The sequence below is a fragment of the Equus asinus genome, chromosome 6 (assembly GCF_041296235.1).
Source record: "Equus asinus isolate D_3611 breed Donkey chromosome 6, EquAss-T2T_v2, whole genome shotgun sequence".
In the NCBI taxonomy this organism is placed as follows: Eukaryota; Metazoa; Chordata; class Mammalia; order Perissodactyla; family Equidae; genus Equus; species Equus asinus.
In genome coordinates this window covers 50032788-50047723 of record NC_091795.1, presented here as the reverse complement: position 1 = coordinate 50047723, position 14936 = coordinate 50032788, and the positions used below count along the sequence as shown (strand labels likewise).

The 14936-nt window shown below is 39.5% G+C and overlaps 1 protein-coding gene across 3 annotated transcripts in view; it reads left to right on the top strand.

Annotated features, from left to right (window-relative positions):
• EHBP1 (EH domain binding protein 1) overlaps nucleotides 1–14936 on the top strand; it is a 483620-nt gene that overhangs the window by 20756 nt on the left and 447928 nt on the right. For all 3 annotated transcript variants that reach the window (XM_070512730.1, XM_070512734.1, XM_070512736.1), the window contains exon 3: nucleotides 12561–12698. The gene's annotated coding sequence lies outside the window, so the exon portion shown is untranslated. The remainder of the gene's footprint in view (nucleotides 1–12560; nucleotides 12699–14936) is intronic.

Sequence of the window (14936 nt, the reverse complement as noted above, 5' to 3'; positions counted from 1 at the left end):
CCATAGCAAAATACCATAGAATGGGTGGGTTTAAAAACAACAGAAATGTATTGCTTAGGGTTCTGGAGGCTGGAAGTCAAACGTTGGCATGCCAACATGGTCGGGTGAGGGACCTCTTCCAGGTCCCAGACTTCTCCTTATATCCTCATATGGTGGAGGAGACTAGGGAGCTCTGTGGGATCTCTTTTGTAAGAGGACTAATCCTATTCATGAAGGCTCCACCCTCTTGACCTTATCACTTCCCAAAGGTCCCATCTACCGATACTATCACCTTTGGGAGTTAGGACTTCAACATATGAATTGGGGGGTGGGGAGCACAAACATTCAGACCATAGCATGTTATCTTCATCTTGGAACACTTTCTCTCTCTAATTGCCCTTTCCCTCATCGATTCTTACTCATGGCTTGGTTTCAGGTGAGCTGTCATCTCTTGATGGTCCTCCATATTTGTCTGTTTCTACATCATCTTATCCTTTTCCTATCAGAGCACTTATATAATATTACAGCTGCCCGTTTACTTATCTGTATCCCCCTACACACTAGGAACCCTGTGAGGGAAACATTTATTCACACCTTGTTCACCATTTTATATCCAATGCTTTCTGTAGTTTCCTTGAAATATTTGGTTCTCAATAAATATTGTTAGATGATTGAAACAATATCTAAAGTGTTAACAGAGCCTTAATCTTAACCACATGTTATAGTCCTACAATACTTCTCAGAAAAATTAGGAATTCAACTGGTTCTTAAAGGGTTGGAAAGACTTTTTCAGGTTGGTGATAAGGAAAGAATTTTCAGGCTGTCAACCTAAATAAGAGAGGTAAACTGAGGCAAGCCTAATTTGTCAAAAATTGTGTTTATTTGGGAATAGTAGAGGAATTGCAATTTGGGACACACAAGCTGTAGCAAGCTACAGGAGAGTCCATTGAGAGTTTGGGGCAGGCTGTATTTATGAGTAAGGAGTGCAAAGAGGAGGGAGTTTAGCTGGAGTCCAAGTAGCAAGTTCATTTGCTTGAGAATGGGGAGAGGTTCTTGGTGGATGTTCATTAGTTGAGGGATAAGTTTCAGTTTTCTTAAATCAGGCCTTTATGGGAAATCAGTCTCTCAGTTCTGAAGTTTCATTTTCCTGAGAATGCATGAGTGAGATTCTCCATTTCATGTCCTTCGGTTCCATTTCAGATTAAAATCCTTTCACAAGGCAGAAAGGATAGAATGTGTAAAGTCCCCGAGGCAGGAGTGGCATGGCTTAGTCAGGAAACAGAATATAGCTGGCTAGAACACATGGTCCTTGCTAGGGCATGGCAGCAATGAGGCTGGTCTCACACATTGTAGCCAGACTGCAAAGGACCTTGAATGATTTTGGAATTTAATGAGTAGACAAAGGTAGAACGGTTGAGATTTTAACAGGAGAGTAGCATAGTCATTTGAGTTTTAGAAAGATAATTCAAGACAACAGGGTAGTTTTAGGTGGGAGAGAAACAAAGTAAAAAGTTCAGATAGGTCACAATTATAATAGATAACAAGGTAGCTGTTGGGATAAAGAAAAGGACTGAATTTGAGAGACTTTAGCGATAGGATAGACAGGAACTCAGTGACCAACCAGACATAAAGAGGGAAGGAGAAGCAGTGTATACTGACTTTGAAGTTGGATACTTGGGAGGATGATGATGTCACTAACTGAGCTGGTGAATATAGTTCAGTTTCAGATAAAATAAGTTTGAAGTACCTGGAGGACTTTGAGTAGGAGATGTTGAGAAGGCAACTCAAAAATCTGAGTCTGGAGATCAGGACTGGAAGCTGGGGTAGGCTGAATAATTGGCCCCAAAGAGGTCTAGATTCTAAGCCCTGGGATCTATGAATTACCTTTTATGGCAAAAGGGACTGTGCAGATGTGAAAGGATCTTGAGATGGGAGATAATCCTCGAGCATTCAAGTGGACCCTAAATGTAATCACTGGTATCCCTATAAGAGGGAGGCAGAGGGAGACTTGACTGCAGAAGAGGGAATAGGAGATGTAATGGTGGAAGCAAGACACTGGAGAGTGCAGGGAAAGGGTCATAATCTAAGGAGTGCAGGGAGCCTCCAGACGCTGGAAGAAGCAATGAAGGAATTCTCTTCTACAGCCTCCAGGGGAAATCAGCCCTGCTGACACCTTGATTTTATCCCAGTGAAACTGGTTTCAGATTTGTAGACTCCAGAACTGTAAGAAAATAAATGTACGTTGTTTCAAACCATCAAATTTGTGGTAAAATTGTTTCAGCAGCCATAGGAATCTGATACAGAGGATAGTTCAGTGAATCAATGGTAAGGAGCGGCAAAGTGGTGGCCATGAATAAAACTGTCTGGGGAGAGACAGTATGTAGACTGAGGAGAGAGGAGGACCCAGGAAGTAGCCCTCGAGAGCGAGTCTTAATCTTTCAGCACATGCAGAGGGACTTCCATTTCTGACAATATGACAGACTAGGTATCCTGAATAATCCTCTCAGTGAAAGCAACTAAAAATAGTTAACGAAGTATTTTTTAATCTTTTGAAATGCATTTTATGCTGGCAGCAAAGTAAGGAATACTTAAGAGGCCAAGAACTAAATATAAGTGAGAACCCAGGAAATCAGCAAAAACCTGGAAAGGCTTTGCCTTGAGGCCACTTGGCAAGTGAGTGAACACAATGGTCAAGATGTGCACAAAGTAAGAAGTTGAGGTATAGACCCCTCCACCTCTGCTTAAAGCTGGGTCCCCAAAAGACTACCTACCCCCTTGTGTAAGGATCAACTACAGATAAACCTACCACCTTTCCTCCACCCCCAGAAAATTGCAAGGAAAATTGCCTGCCTTGAGAATCGACTCTAAATGGAGGGAGAGAAAAGAATAGCCCCTGAGAATTTGTAACATAGCTGGCGCTCACATAGCCTTGCAGCCCAAATTCACACTTTACCAGGGAGTTTTAAAAAACTCAAGTCAAGAATTAAGTCTAAAGTAAACCTTCATGTGTAGTTCTCTGGCACCTCGCAGAAACAAATGCAAATCTGTTCTGGAGGCGTCCATCTTCAACACAGACCTCAAAGATTTCCCATCAAAAAATTCTAAAGAATTATGAGCTCACAGTCAAAATTGCAAAATACAAAAGGAAATAATATATCATGAGCAACAGCCAGCAGGAACAACTAATAACAGAATTAGATTGCAAAGCATTGGTTACTGGGATTACCAGGCACAGAATATAAACAAAGTATGTTAAATACGCTTAAAGAAATAAGAGAAGGGAATGAAAATACACATACAACAGGACCCAGTAGATTTGAAAAAGACTCAGAAGAACTACTAGAAGTTTAAAATACAATATTTGAAATTAAAAACACAATGGATGGATTTAATAGCAGAATAACCACAGCTGGAGAATGGATTAGGAAAGATAGATACAAAAAACTTTACATAATGTAGCCCAAAGAGATGGAAAATATGAAAGAGAGGTTATAAATCATGGAGATATTGCAAGAAATACAATAATCATCTAATTGGAATTCCAGGTTGGCAGCAGAGGAAGGAAGGGGTAAAAGCAATAATTGAAGGGATAATGGCTTAGAATTTCCAAGAAATTACAAACCACAGACTCAAAAAGCCTAATGATCCCAATAAGGATAAATAAAAGGAACTTTAAACTCAGACACATTCTGGAAGAACTGCAGAGAAGTATAAACAAAGAGAAAAAATTTAAAAGCAGACAGAGAAAGAAAAGACAGATTACCTTCAACAGGACAGCAATTAGACTTCTTAATGGCTATGGAAGCCAGAAAAAGATTAAAACCTTTATTGTGCTGAAAGAAAATTACTGTCAACCTAAATTTGTATATTACCTTTCAAGAATGATGAAAAAATCAGGCATCTTCAAGCAAACAAAAACAGTTTGCCACCAACAACCCCTCACTAAAGGAAATTCTAAAGGTTGCTGTCTAGGCAGGAAGAAAGTAAATACAGAAGGAAGATGAGAGATGAATAAACTAATGGGGAGCAAGGAAAGTGCTAAATATGTGGTTAATTGTAAATAAATATTGACTAAACAGAGCAACAACAATAATAATCTCTTAAGAGGTTAAAAAAAACTAGCTATAAATGAAATATGCAACCCTCTATAGCATGTAAGTTGTGAGGAGAATGTTCAGAGTTAAAGGGTTCTACTGTCCTTTTTATTGTTTGGGAGAATGGTAAAGATATTAAGTATCCAGGTTAAAATTTCCAGCATAACCACCAAAAGGGTGTTTAACTTCTTAACTAAAAAGGAAAAAAGTAGAAAGAGAAAAAGAAATACAGACGTAGCTAATAACAGAGAGAAAAAGAAATATTGAAGGTTCAAGACACATAAAAAGCACAAGATAAGTTGGTAGAAATAAACTCAAATATATCAGGAATTAAAATAAGCAAAACTAGACTAAATGCCCAACTGATAACACAAAGATTTACGGATGTGGGATGTATGTGTATGTATATATATTCTGTTTTAAAGAATTCAGCCATATTCTGTTTATTAAGTTACATTTAAAACATAAGGATTCAGAAAAATTGAGAATAAGAGTGCAAAAAAAATTATACCATGCAGGCATTAACCAAAAGAAAGTTGGGGGACTGGTCCCGTGGCCGAGTGGTTAAGTTCGCGCGCTCCGCTGCAGGCGGCCCAGTGTTTCGTTGGTTCGAATCCTGGGTGCGGACATGGCACTGCTCGTCAGACCACGCTGAGGCAGCGTCCCACATGCCACAACTAGAGGAACCCACAACGAAGAATACACAACTATGTACCGGGGGGGGGAAAAAAAAAGAAAGTTGGTGTTGCTATATTAGTATCAGACGAAATAGTCCTTAAGTCAGAAAGCTTTAAAGAGAATCATTTCATAAGGATAAAAGATTCAGTTCTCCAGGAAGATGTAATAGTTCTCTCAACTTGTAAGGACTTAGATCAAGCTGACAAAATCAGTAAAGAGATAGAAGATTAGAACAACACAATTAATGAGCTGGCTCTAACTGAGTAACTATATAGAACGCTGCACCTAACAACTACAGAATACACATTCTTTTCAACCAACAAGGAGTACTTTTGAAAAGTTACCACATGCTGAGACATACAGCAAATATCCACAAGTTTCAAAAGATTGAAATCATACAGACCACAGTATATGACCATAATGCAATTAAGTTAGAAATAACAAAAGGATAACTAGAAAAAGCCCACATGTGGAAAATTAAGATATCTTCTTCTAAATAACTTGTGGGTCAAAGAAGAAATTATGATGGAAATTTAAAAAATGCTTAGAATGTGTGACAACAAAAATGCTATTAATCAAGATGTATTTGATGCAGATAAAGTAAGATCTAGTGAGAAATTATATCCTTGAATGCTTTTATTAGGAAAGATGAAAGGGTAACAAAAAATTTTTCAAGAGGAAATAGAAAATAATAGTCCGAAATTTTTTTAAAGAAAATAAATCAGTAGTTAAAATTGTCCCACAAAGCAAAAACCAAGACCAGATAAATTTTCTTCTGGTCTTTCTTTTTAAAACTTTTTATTGTAATACTTTTCAATCATGCAAAAAATAGAGAGAATCATAAAATGAGCTCCTGTGAACCTACTACTCAGCATTGCCTTTCAGCATTTGCCTTTCTTTTTCATTCAACCTCCTTCCCCCCACTTTAAAAAACTTTTTACTTTGAAATAATTTTAGACTTACTGAAAAGTTCCAAAAATAGTACCAAGAGTTCCCGTATACCTTTCACTCAGCTTCCCCTATTGCTAACATTTTACATAACCGTAATACAATTCATCAAAACTAAGAAGTAAACTTTGATACAATATGATTAATCTTCAGACTATATCTGAATCTCACAAATTTTTCCGTTAATGTCCTTTTTCTCATCCAGTATCCACCAGGAGTCTCCTCCGATCTCCAACAGTTCCTCAAGACCAGATAGTTTTACTGGCGAGTTCTAACAAATATTCACGAGACCAATAATTCCAATCTTTCACAAACTATTCCAAAGACAAAGAAGAGGAAACACTCCTTAGCTCGTTTTGTGAAGTTAGATACTTGAGGCCAATCTCACTTATTGACAGTGATGCAAAAAATCTAGAAAATATTATCAAATCAAACCATGAAGTGTGTAGAAAATTAATAAATCATGACCAGAGTGGATTTACTGCAGAAATGCAAAGTTAGATTAACGTTAGATAACTAATTAATGAAATAGTATATCAAAGGCAAAAAAAGTCTAATCATCTCAATACGTACAAAAATGGTAAAATTCAGCATACGTTCTTGATAACAACTCTTTTTTAAATTCAGGTATAATTGACATACAACATTGTATTGGTTTCAGGTGTATAACATAACGGTTCGATATTTGTACATGTTGCAAAGTGATCACCACAGTAAGTCTAGTTAACATCTGCCACCACACATAGTTACAGAATTTTTTTTTCTTGTGATGAGAACTTTTGATCTACTCTCTTAGCAACTTTCAAATATGCAATACAGGATTATTAACTATAGTCACCATGCTGTACATTACATCCCCATGACATTTATTTTATAACCAAAAGTTTGTAGCTTTTGACTTCCTTTACCCATTTTGCCCACCCCACTTGCCTCTGGTAATTATCCATCTGTTCTCTGTATCTATGAGTTGGTGGTTGTTTTTTTTTGTAGGAGAGATTGCATATATAACTGACATCATTTGGTCTTTGTCTTTCTCTGTCTGACTTATTTCACTTAGCATGATGCCCTCAAAGTCCATCCACGTTGTTGGTAGGATGCCATTCTTTTTTATATGGCTGTATACATAAATACACCACATTTTCTTTCATCCACATTCACCCATCAGTGGACAGTTATGTTGCTTCCATATCTTGGCTATTAATAATTCTTAAACTTGGAATAGAAGGAAACTTTCTTAATCTGGTAAAGGATATCTACCACAATATACAGCAAACACCATATTTGATAATAAAATATTGAAAATATTCCCTATGAGATTAGGAAAAAGACATTTACTACTATTACTACTTCTAGTTAACATTGTACTGGAGAACCTAGCTAGCTCAATAAAGCAAGAGTAAGTGAAATGACAGTATATGCATGGCTAGAAAGGAAAAAAACTCGCATTATTCACAGATGATATATGACCTTCCACATACAAAACCCCACATCATGAAATTAAAGAGAAATTTTAGCCAGATTGTTGATTACAAAATCAATTGCATTTTTACCACTAGCAACAATGTAATTTGAAAATATAAAATTGAAAATATACACTTAAGCAGCATCAACAGTATCAAGTACCTAGGAATAAATCTAGCAAAATAAGTACAAAACTTTTATGGAGATAAGTGTAAAGTTTTAATAAGAAGCATTAGAGAAGACAAATGAAGAGAGAAACCATTTTCATGGATTGGAAGGCAATATTATCAGGATTTTGATTTTCTCCTAATTGATCCATGGATTCAATGAAGAAGCAAGAATATATGCAAGTTTGTTCTATTTGTATAAAGTTCAGAAACAAGAAAAACCAAACAAGATCTATTTTAAAATAATACAAATATATGTAATATAACCATGAAGAAAAAAAGGAAAATTTTAGGATACTCTTTATCTCTGAGTGTAAAGGGAAGGAGATGGTATCACAGAGGGGCTTATAGGGAACTTCAAAAAATACAATAAAGTTTCTTTTCTTAAACTGGATAGTGGGTACATGCTGTACCTCCCTTAGGCTGGACATCCTTGGCCTCTTCCCTAGGCCCCAGCTTTGGAGTGCCTTCCTTGGAATTTTGTAAGTCCCTCTCTACCGCTTGAGACCGACTGGGATGTGCGGTGCCATCCTGTACCTGAGCCCAGACCTGACCCTGCATGGGTCCAGATTGACAGAACACCTTCCTCAAATGTTTGTAAGTCCTCCTCCAGTGACTAGGACCATCGCGGCTGGCAGTACTGTCTGGGTGAGGTACCCAGCCCCAAACCAGAACCCACCATTTCTCCCAGGGGTACATTTCCCCTTTGAGGAAATTTCTGACTCTTTACTACTCCACCCCATTGCCCTCACTGGGTTGACCAGATGCCAGGAGGAGCTCTGAGATTCAAGCCTAAAAGTGGAACCTGGGGTCTGGTGCCAGGGCCTGGTTGCAGGAGGGTGAACTGGTGTGCAGATAGCTCCTACTGCCAGCACGCTATTTGTGTTGCAGGATAGCAGGGCCACCAGATTGGTGTGGACATGTGGTTTTGGGAGAGTCTCACTGAAGTTGCAGGAAGGACAAGGTCTGGACCTTTGGGGTACCCACGGACTTGACTTGGACTTGAGCTACGTGTATCAACCATGCACCAAATCTCCCGCATGTGTGTTCCTACTGCGATGGCACTCCCAGTGTACAGTACCCTAGGGAGGCAGGGGTGGCGGTGGGCGCCCTGTACCCTGTGGTGCACCCTCCTCCCCTCATCATTGTCACTCCTCTTCTACCACAGGCTCTAGGACATGTGTCAGACAGTCCCCTGGGTTTGCCTCGCCTTTCTCTTTGAGGGATTTTTAAAGGCTCTTGCTCTGCAATGCTAAAGGGCTTTTCTGATCGATGACCTCGTGCTTCCCAGATGGGTCTTAATGGGATAAAGGGCTAACTTCTTGGAGCCTAATGGGACCAATCTTCTGGCTCGCCATGCATCCCTCACCTATCCTCCCTGCTGGTGGTGGTGTTTGGAAGGCAGGGGTGCCTTCTTTTGAAAGAGATCTAATTGTAGGGATGTGGTGACTAAGGCCTTATAAGTTTAAGAGAAGACAAGATCAGAAGATGTTTTTCTATGCTTTTGCTATAAAAGTATTAGCTATAGAGTGTTTCACTCTTTCATTCCAGGTTAGAAAAGTGTCTTCAAGAAAGCTGAGGGGCCAGCCCCGTGGCCGAGTGGTTAAGTTCGCGAGCTGTGCTTTGGCTGCCAAGGGTTTCGCTGGTTCGGATCCTGGGCGCGGACATGGCACCGCTCATCAGGCCATGCTGAGGCAGTGTCCCACATGCCACAACTAGAAGGACCCACAGCTAAAAATACACAACTATGTACGGGGTGGCTTTGGGGAGAAAAAGGAAAAAAAAAAATAGAAAGATGAAATAGAGTTAGTTGATGGTCTCATGCTAGATTCCTTATTTCTTTAGATAAGCACCTCCTCCTATTAGTTGATGCTTCTCAGAAGACTTTGAAAACAAAAGTCTCAGGGGGCTGGCCCGTGGCCAGGTGGTTGAGTTGGCCTGCTCTGCTTCGGCAGCCCAGGGTTTCACTGGTTTGGATCCTGGGTGCAGACCTAGCACCACTCGTCAAGCCATGCTGAGGTGGTGTCCCACATAGCAGAACTAGAAGGACCCACAGCTAGAACATACAACTATGTGCTGGGGGGCTTTGGGGAGAAGAAAACAAAGAAGAAGAAGATTGGTCACAGATGTTAGCTCAGCGTCAATCTTTAAAAAAAAAAAACAGCAGTCTCAGGTGATTTGAATGTTTCTGCCTAGTTGCAGTAGGATTGGTTGGATCAATGGTTTTCAAACTAAGTTCTGAGTGTCCTAATAGGGTCCTTGGAAATCCCTCATGATCAAGAGGGGGTGAGGAGATGGACCTCTCCACCCCAGTTTCAATGTAAGCAGCTGTTTTTTGGTCCATTTTATATAAATTAGGCTCTAACATGTATTTCATTTGAAAACAGGATCCCACTGCTTAAAGGTAAGTTTAAAAACAGAAAACAGAACTAGAATACTTTTTTTTGATTCAGAAATTAGCTTACACTGCATGCAAATAAAGTAGGCTTAGGATACTGACATTGCTACTAGTGCAAAGCAGTGACACATTTTTAAAATTCATTTATACTACAAATATCTATTGAAGTTCTCCTATGTTTTAGGCACTGTGCTAGGTGGTGGGACATAACTATAAAAATGGGCATGGTACCAGCCCTCATGGGCTGTGTAGTCTAGTGGAAAGAAAGGCAGTTAAGTAAGTAGTTATAGTGCACTGTGATAACTAGGTGTGTGTGTTGGGAAAGGGAGTCAAGAAAGGCTTCCAAGTGTTGGCAAAGCGAAAGTAGGGAAGTAGAGTGTTCAGGAAATGAGACTTGTATATGTAAAAGCTGGTAAGTGAGAGAGACGATGGCTCTCTTGAAGAAGTGAAAAAAAATTATTAACTTGGAGTATAGAGTGCAAGTTAGAGAAACCTTGTGAGCTATCTTAGGGAGTGTGGACTTTAACTTAACAGGCATGGGAAGCAGCAGGCAAAATGATCAGACTTCTGTTAAAAGCTCACTCTGGCTGTAGAGGGGAGAATGGGATGAAGAGGAGCAGAGTGGGGAACCAGATGAGAAGCTATTCGAGTGTTCCAAGTGAGAGATGGGGGTCCCCTGGGATAAGGGAGCAGAGTGCAGGTGCAGAGAGGTGGCCGGATTCCAGAGATACTGCAGGATTAGATTCCGCTGAGTTTGATGATGGGTGGGATGGACGCTGGGCATGGAAGAGGGAGTGTCAAGGATGCTATTCAGTTCTCTGTCTCAGGCAACTGAGTGGATAGTGGTGTCATTCATGGAGACAGGGAACTCAGGGGGAGGGTTAGGTTTAGAGGGAAGGTGAGGAGATTCATTTTGGACATGTTGAGTCAGAGATCCCTGTGGGCCATCGACCTGTAGATGTTGAGTAGGCAGTTGGATGTTTAGATCTGTAGGTTAGGACACAGTCTGGGCTAGAGATATAGTTGTGGGACTCATCAGGGTAGAGATGTGATCAACATCTTGAGACTGGAGTGAACGACAGCTCCTAGAGAGACTGAGTAGACTGTGAAAAGAAAGGTGGCCAAGAAGTAGAGGACAGAGAAAAAGAAAATAAGAGAATGTGGTGTCATAGAAGCCAAGAGAAGAAAGCGGTTCAAGGATGGGTTGGGGAGAAATAGTGTTAAATGTTGCAGAGGGCACAGTCTGAAAGGTGTCTTCAAAATGCAGGCCTACATTCTGTCAGTGACAATACTAGCAAGCTGTCTGTGATTATCTTCAGTCTTAGTTGAAAAGTTCTTTGTACTACTCCAGGAACAAACCTCATGTGTAACTGTACAAAAATAACCAGGAGACAGGGCACCTTTCATTCTTAGTAGATTGCTATATCAATGTGTAGTTTCTGGAAATATCTGAAGAGGTTTCAAAATCAAACACCCAGCAATTGAAAAATCCCTGCTCACATACATGTGGATAAGTAGCTGAAACTTTCTCTAGTGTGATTTCCCTGAAAACCCAAACACCAAAAGCAGGAGTTTCACATGGCGATCTACTCTTTTACGTAATATAATTTTAGTGTTCCTTAAAATGATTGCAAAATCATGTTAACCCACAATTGCATTTCCCTTAGACTAACTCTCACCTTCCACCCAGCTTCCCTTACCTCTGTCCTTTATTCCCCTTTCCACCTGTACTTTTTGGGTTAACTTTAAGGCAGCAATGATTGCTGATAAACATGTTGAGTTTGGGATTCTTCACAGAATGATAGGATAGTGTTTCCCATAAGGTAAGTTATTCTCTGCAGATGCTCACCACTGTATAAACCACATACCTGGAGGGAAACCTGGGGATTATCTAGCCTACCTCCTGCTTTTTATAGGCAAAGAAATTAGGGTAGAAAGAAACTAAGTAACTTGAGCAATGACACTTCAGGCACTGAGTGGGCAGCTGAAATAGGTCTACGTACCACCTGCCCTGAATGTATAAAAATAATGCCTCTTGGAGATGCCAGAAAGGACTAAAATATGTTCTGTTCTATTTTATACTACAGGACTAAATCTGTTTATGTCAAGTTGCTAAACCATTCAGATATAAAATAAAGAAAAAGGTTTACTTTTGTATGTTTGAGAGACATGGTGAGACCAGTCCACAAATATAACTTCTCTTTTAGTTTCTGTTTCACTGCCCTTTTTGTTTCCAAAGAGATCAGAGATGGAGAGAAATACACTGACTTATTCTACGATGGCCTATATAGCCTGAAGCTTGGTCTAGGGTCCTTTCCACTACAGCACTCAGCTCATCCACCATCCCTTTCCCAATAGTTCCAATATTTTGACATTCCTATGAGATGTCAAGATTCATGTGGCTGCTTGGATAGGACTGGCAATGGGACAGGGAGAGACTGGGCCAGGAGAGGCTGTTAAATCCGGCCATCCTTAGGTCAGCTTAGTGTAAGGAGGAAATGGCTTTCTGTAGACAGATGCAACTCTGAGCTGCCAAGGAGCCTGATGGCATGGTAAAGGAGGTAGCTCTCTAAATATTGGAAATCCCAAACCCTTGGAAGGTGATGGTGCATAAAGAAAGACCTTGGACTTTGCAGTAAATGGACTTGGCTTAGAACCCCAACCATGCTTCTTAGTAGCAGTGAGACTTTGCAAATTTATTTTAACTTCTCTAAGCCCTCAGCTTCCTCATCTGTAAAATGTGGTTGTAAAGATGCAATGAAATAGGGTATGTAAAGAACCCACCAAATGCTTAATAAATTTTAGTTTCTCTTTTCTTCACTTTAAATTCCATAGGTTCCTCCCATCTGAGGCCCTCTCTGTTCACATCCCCATGAAATGGCTCTGCTAAAGAAAGACGCAAGCTTTTGCTGAACCACCCTTGAAGAAAATCTCCTTGGAATTTAGACTTACATGTTCAGAAGGAGTTACATGGTAAGCCAACACTATTGGTTTTTTCCTAGTTTTATTGAGGTATAACTGACAAATAACATTGTATAAGTTTAAGGTATAAAACATAATGATGTGATATATGTATATATTGCAAAATGATTACCACAATAAGATTGGTTAACATCCATCACCTCACATAGTTACAAATTTTTTCCTTGTGATGAGAAATTTTAAGATCTACTCTTTTAGCAACTTTCAAATATATAATAGAGTATCAACTATAGTCATCATGTTGTACATTACATCCCCAGAATTCCTTTATCTTATAACTGGAAGTTTGTGCCTTTTGACCACCTTCACCTAATTCCCCCACCTTCCCATTCCCTTCCTCTGGCAACCACAAATCTGATCTCTGTTTCTATGAGTTTGGTTTATTTAGATTCCACATATAAGTGAGATCATATAGTATTTGTCCTTCTCTGTCTGACTTATTTCACTTAGCATAATGCCCTCAAGTTTCAACCCTGTTATTGCATATAGCAAGATTTCCTTCTTTTTTTATAACTGAATAGTATTCTACTGTATATATATATATACACACCACAATTTGTTTATCCATTCATCTGTCAATGGGCACTTAGGTTGTTTCCATGTCTTGGCTATTGTAAATAATGCTGCAATGAACATAGGGAGTGCAAATACTTCTTCGAGATATTGATTTCTTTTCCTTCAGATATATACCCAGCAGTGGAATTGCTGGATCATTTGATAGTTCTATTTTTGACTTTTTGAGGAACCTCCATACTGTTTTCCATAATGGGAGTACCAATTACATTTTACATTTATTTTACATTCCCATCAATGGTACACAAGAGTTCCCTTTTCTCCACATCCTCACCAGCATTTGTTATTTCTTGTCTTTTTGATGATAGCCATTCTTACAAATGTGAGGTGATATTGTGGTTTTGAGTTGCATTTCCCTAATAGTTATTGATGGCCAACACTATTGTGACAAGGGAAAAAATTATTTGTGACAGAGAAAAATTACTTGCAATTTATAATACCCAGCTGATGCCAAAGGAAGTTCTTTGTTTGCAGAACAGAGTGATGAGTGTGAGGATGCAAGGTTAAGAGAGTTCACTAAATTGTTTTGCATTAGAAAATTTTTATTTATTTATTTTTTACAGGCAGTACAGGGGGAGGGAAGAGCAAAAGGACAATACAGTGAGATCCAGAACCAGGGAAAACTTGGAGCCTATGTGTGGACAAGATTAAAGGGTGAAGAGGTAGTAAAGAGGAACTTAATGGGGAGAACTGAGATGTTTAATAGGAGTTTCTGTTAAAGTTTTTCATGTGGTGCTTGATATAACCCTTTCATGCATCTCTCCGTGAAATCTACAATAAATCCTATGTTTCTTGTTAATGTCTTGAGGGAGATGGAATTTGTTTTTGTTGAGAAGTGTACAAGTGCTGAGTTCTACTTCAAGGCATCTGTGAGCCCAGGACAGGGCTGCCTATGAGGTCCAGGCATATTTGGGTTGCATTACTTAAATATCAGCATCCTCTCCTCTGACTGAAGATATGCATTATTTTTAAAAAGCAGAATGAAGAGGGGCTGGCCCTGTGGCCGAGTGGTTAAGTTCGTGCCCTCTGCTTCAGCGGCCCAGGGTTTCGCCAGTTCGAATCCTTGGTGCGGACATGGCACCGCTCATCAGGCCATGCTGAGGCGGCATCCCATGTGACACAACTAGAAGGACCCACAACTAAAAATACACAACTATGTACTGGGGGGCTTTGGGAGAAAAAGGAAAAATTAAATCTTTCAAAAATAAAAAAACAATAAAACAAAAAGCAGAATGAAGAAACAAACACCTGGAAACTATCATCATTGGGCCTATAACAACACAGCTCAGCTCTGAAGGAGGAAGTAGAGTTTCATCTAGCAAAGGTACCCAAAATCCAGATTTTTGCTTAACCCACAACTTACCTATGTACTTCACAAAATGGTATGGAGCTTCCACTCTAGATCTTTCTGATTTAGACAACGTCGCTTGTTCAGAACATTTACCTGCAAAATATGCTGCAAAATTTGTGAAAAGTCAAAGAATAAAACAGTATTCAGTAAATCCTAAGGCAGAGACTTTCAATTGACTGAGAACTCTTTTCATGCCCAGAAAGTCAGCAGCAGCAGCCTTCCGAGCTCATTTGTGAGGAAATGGAGTAATGGAATAGATTTTCGGAGCTTCCCGCAGAGCTTGTGGTCACATTTAGCTCCATAGC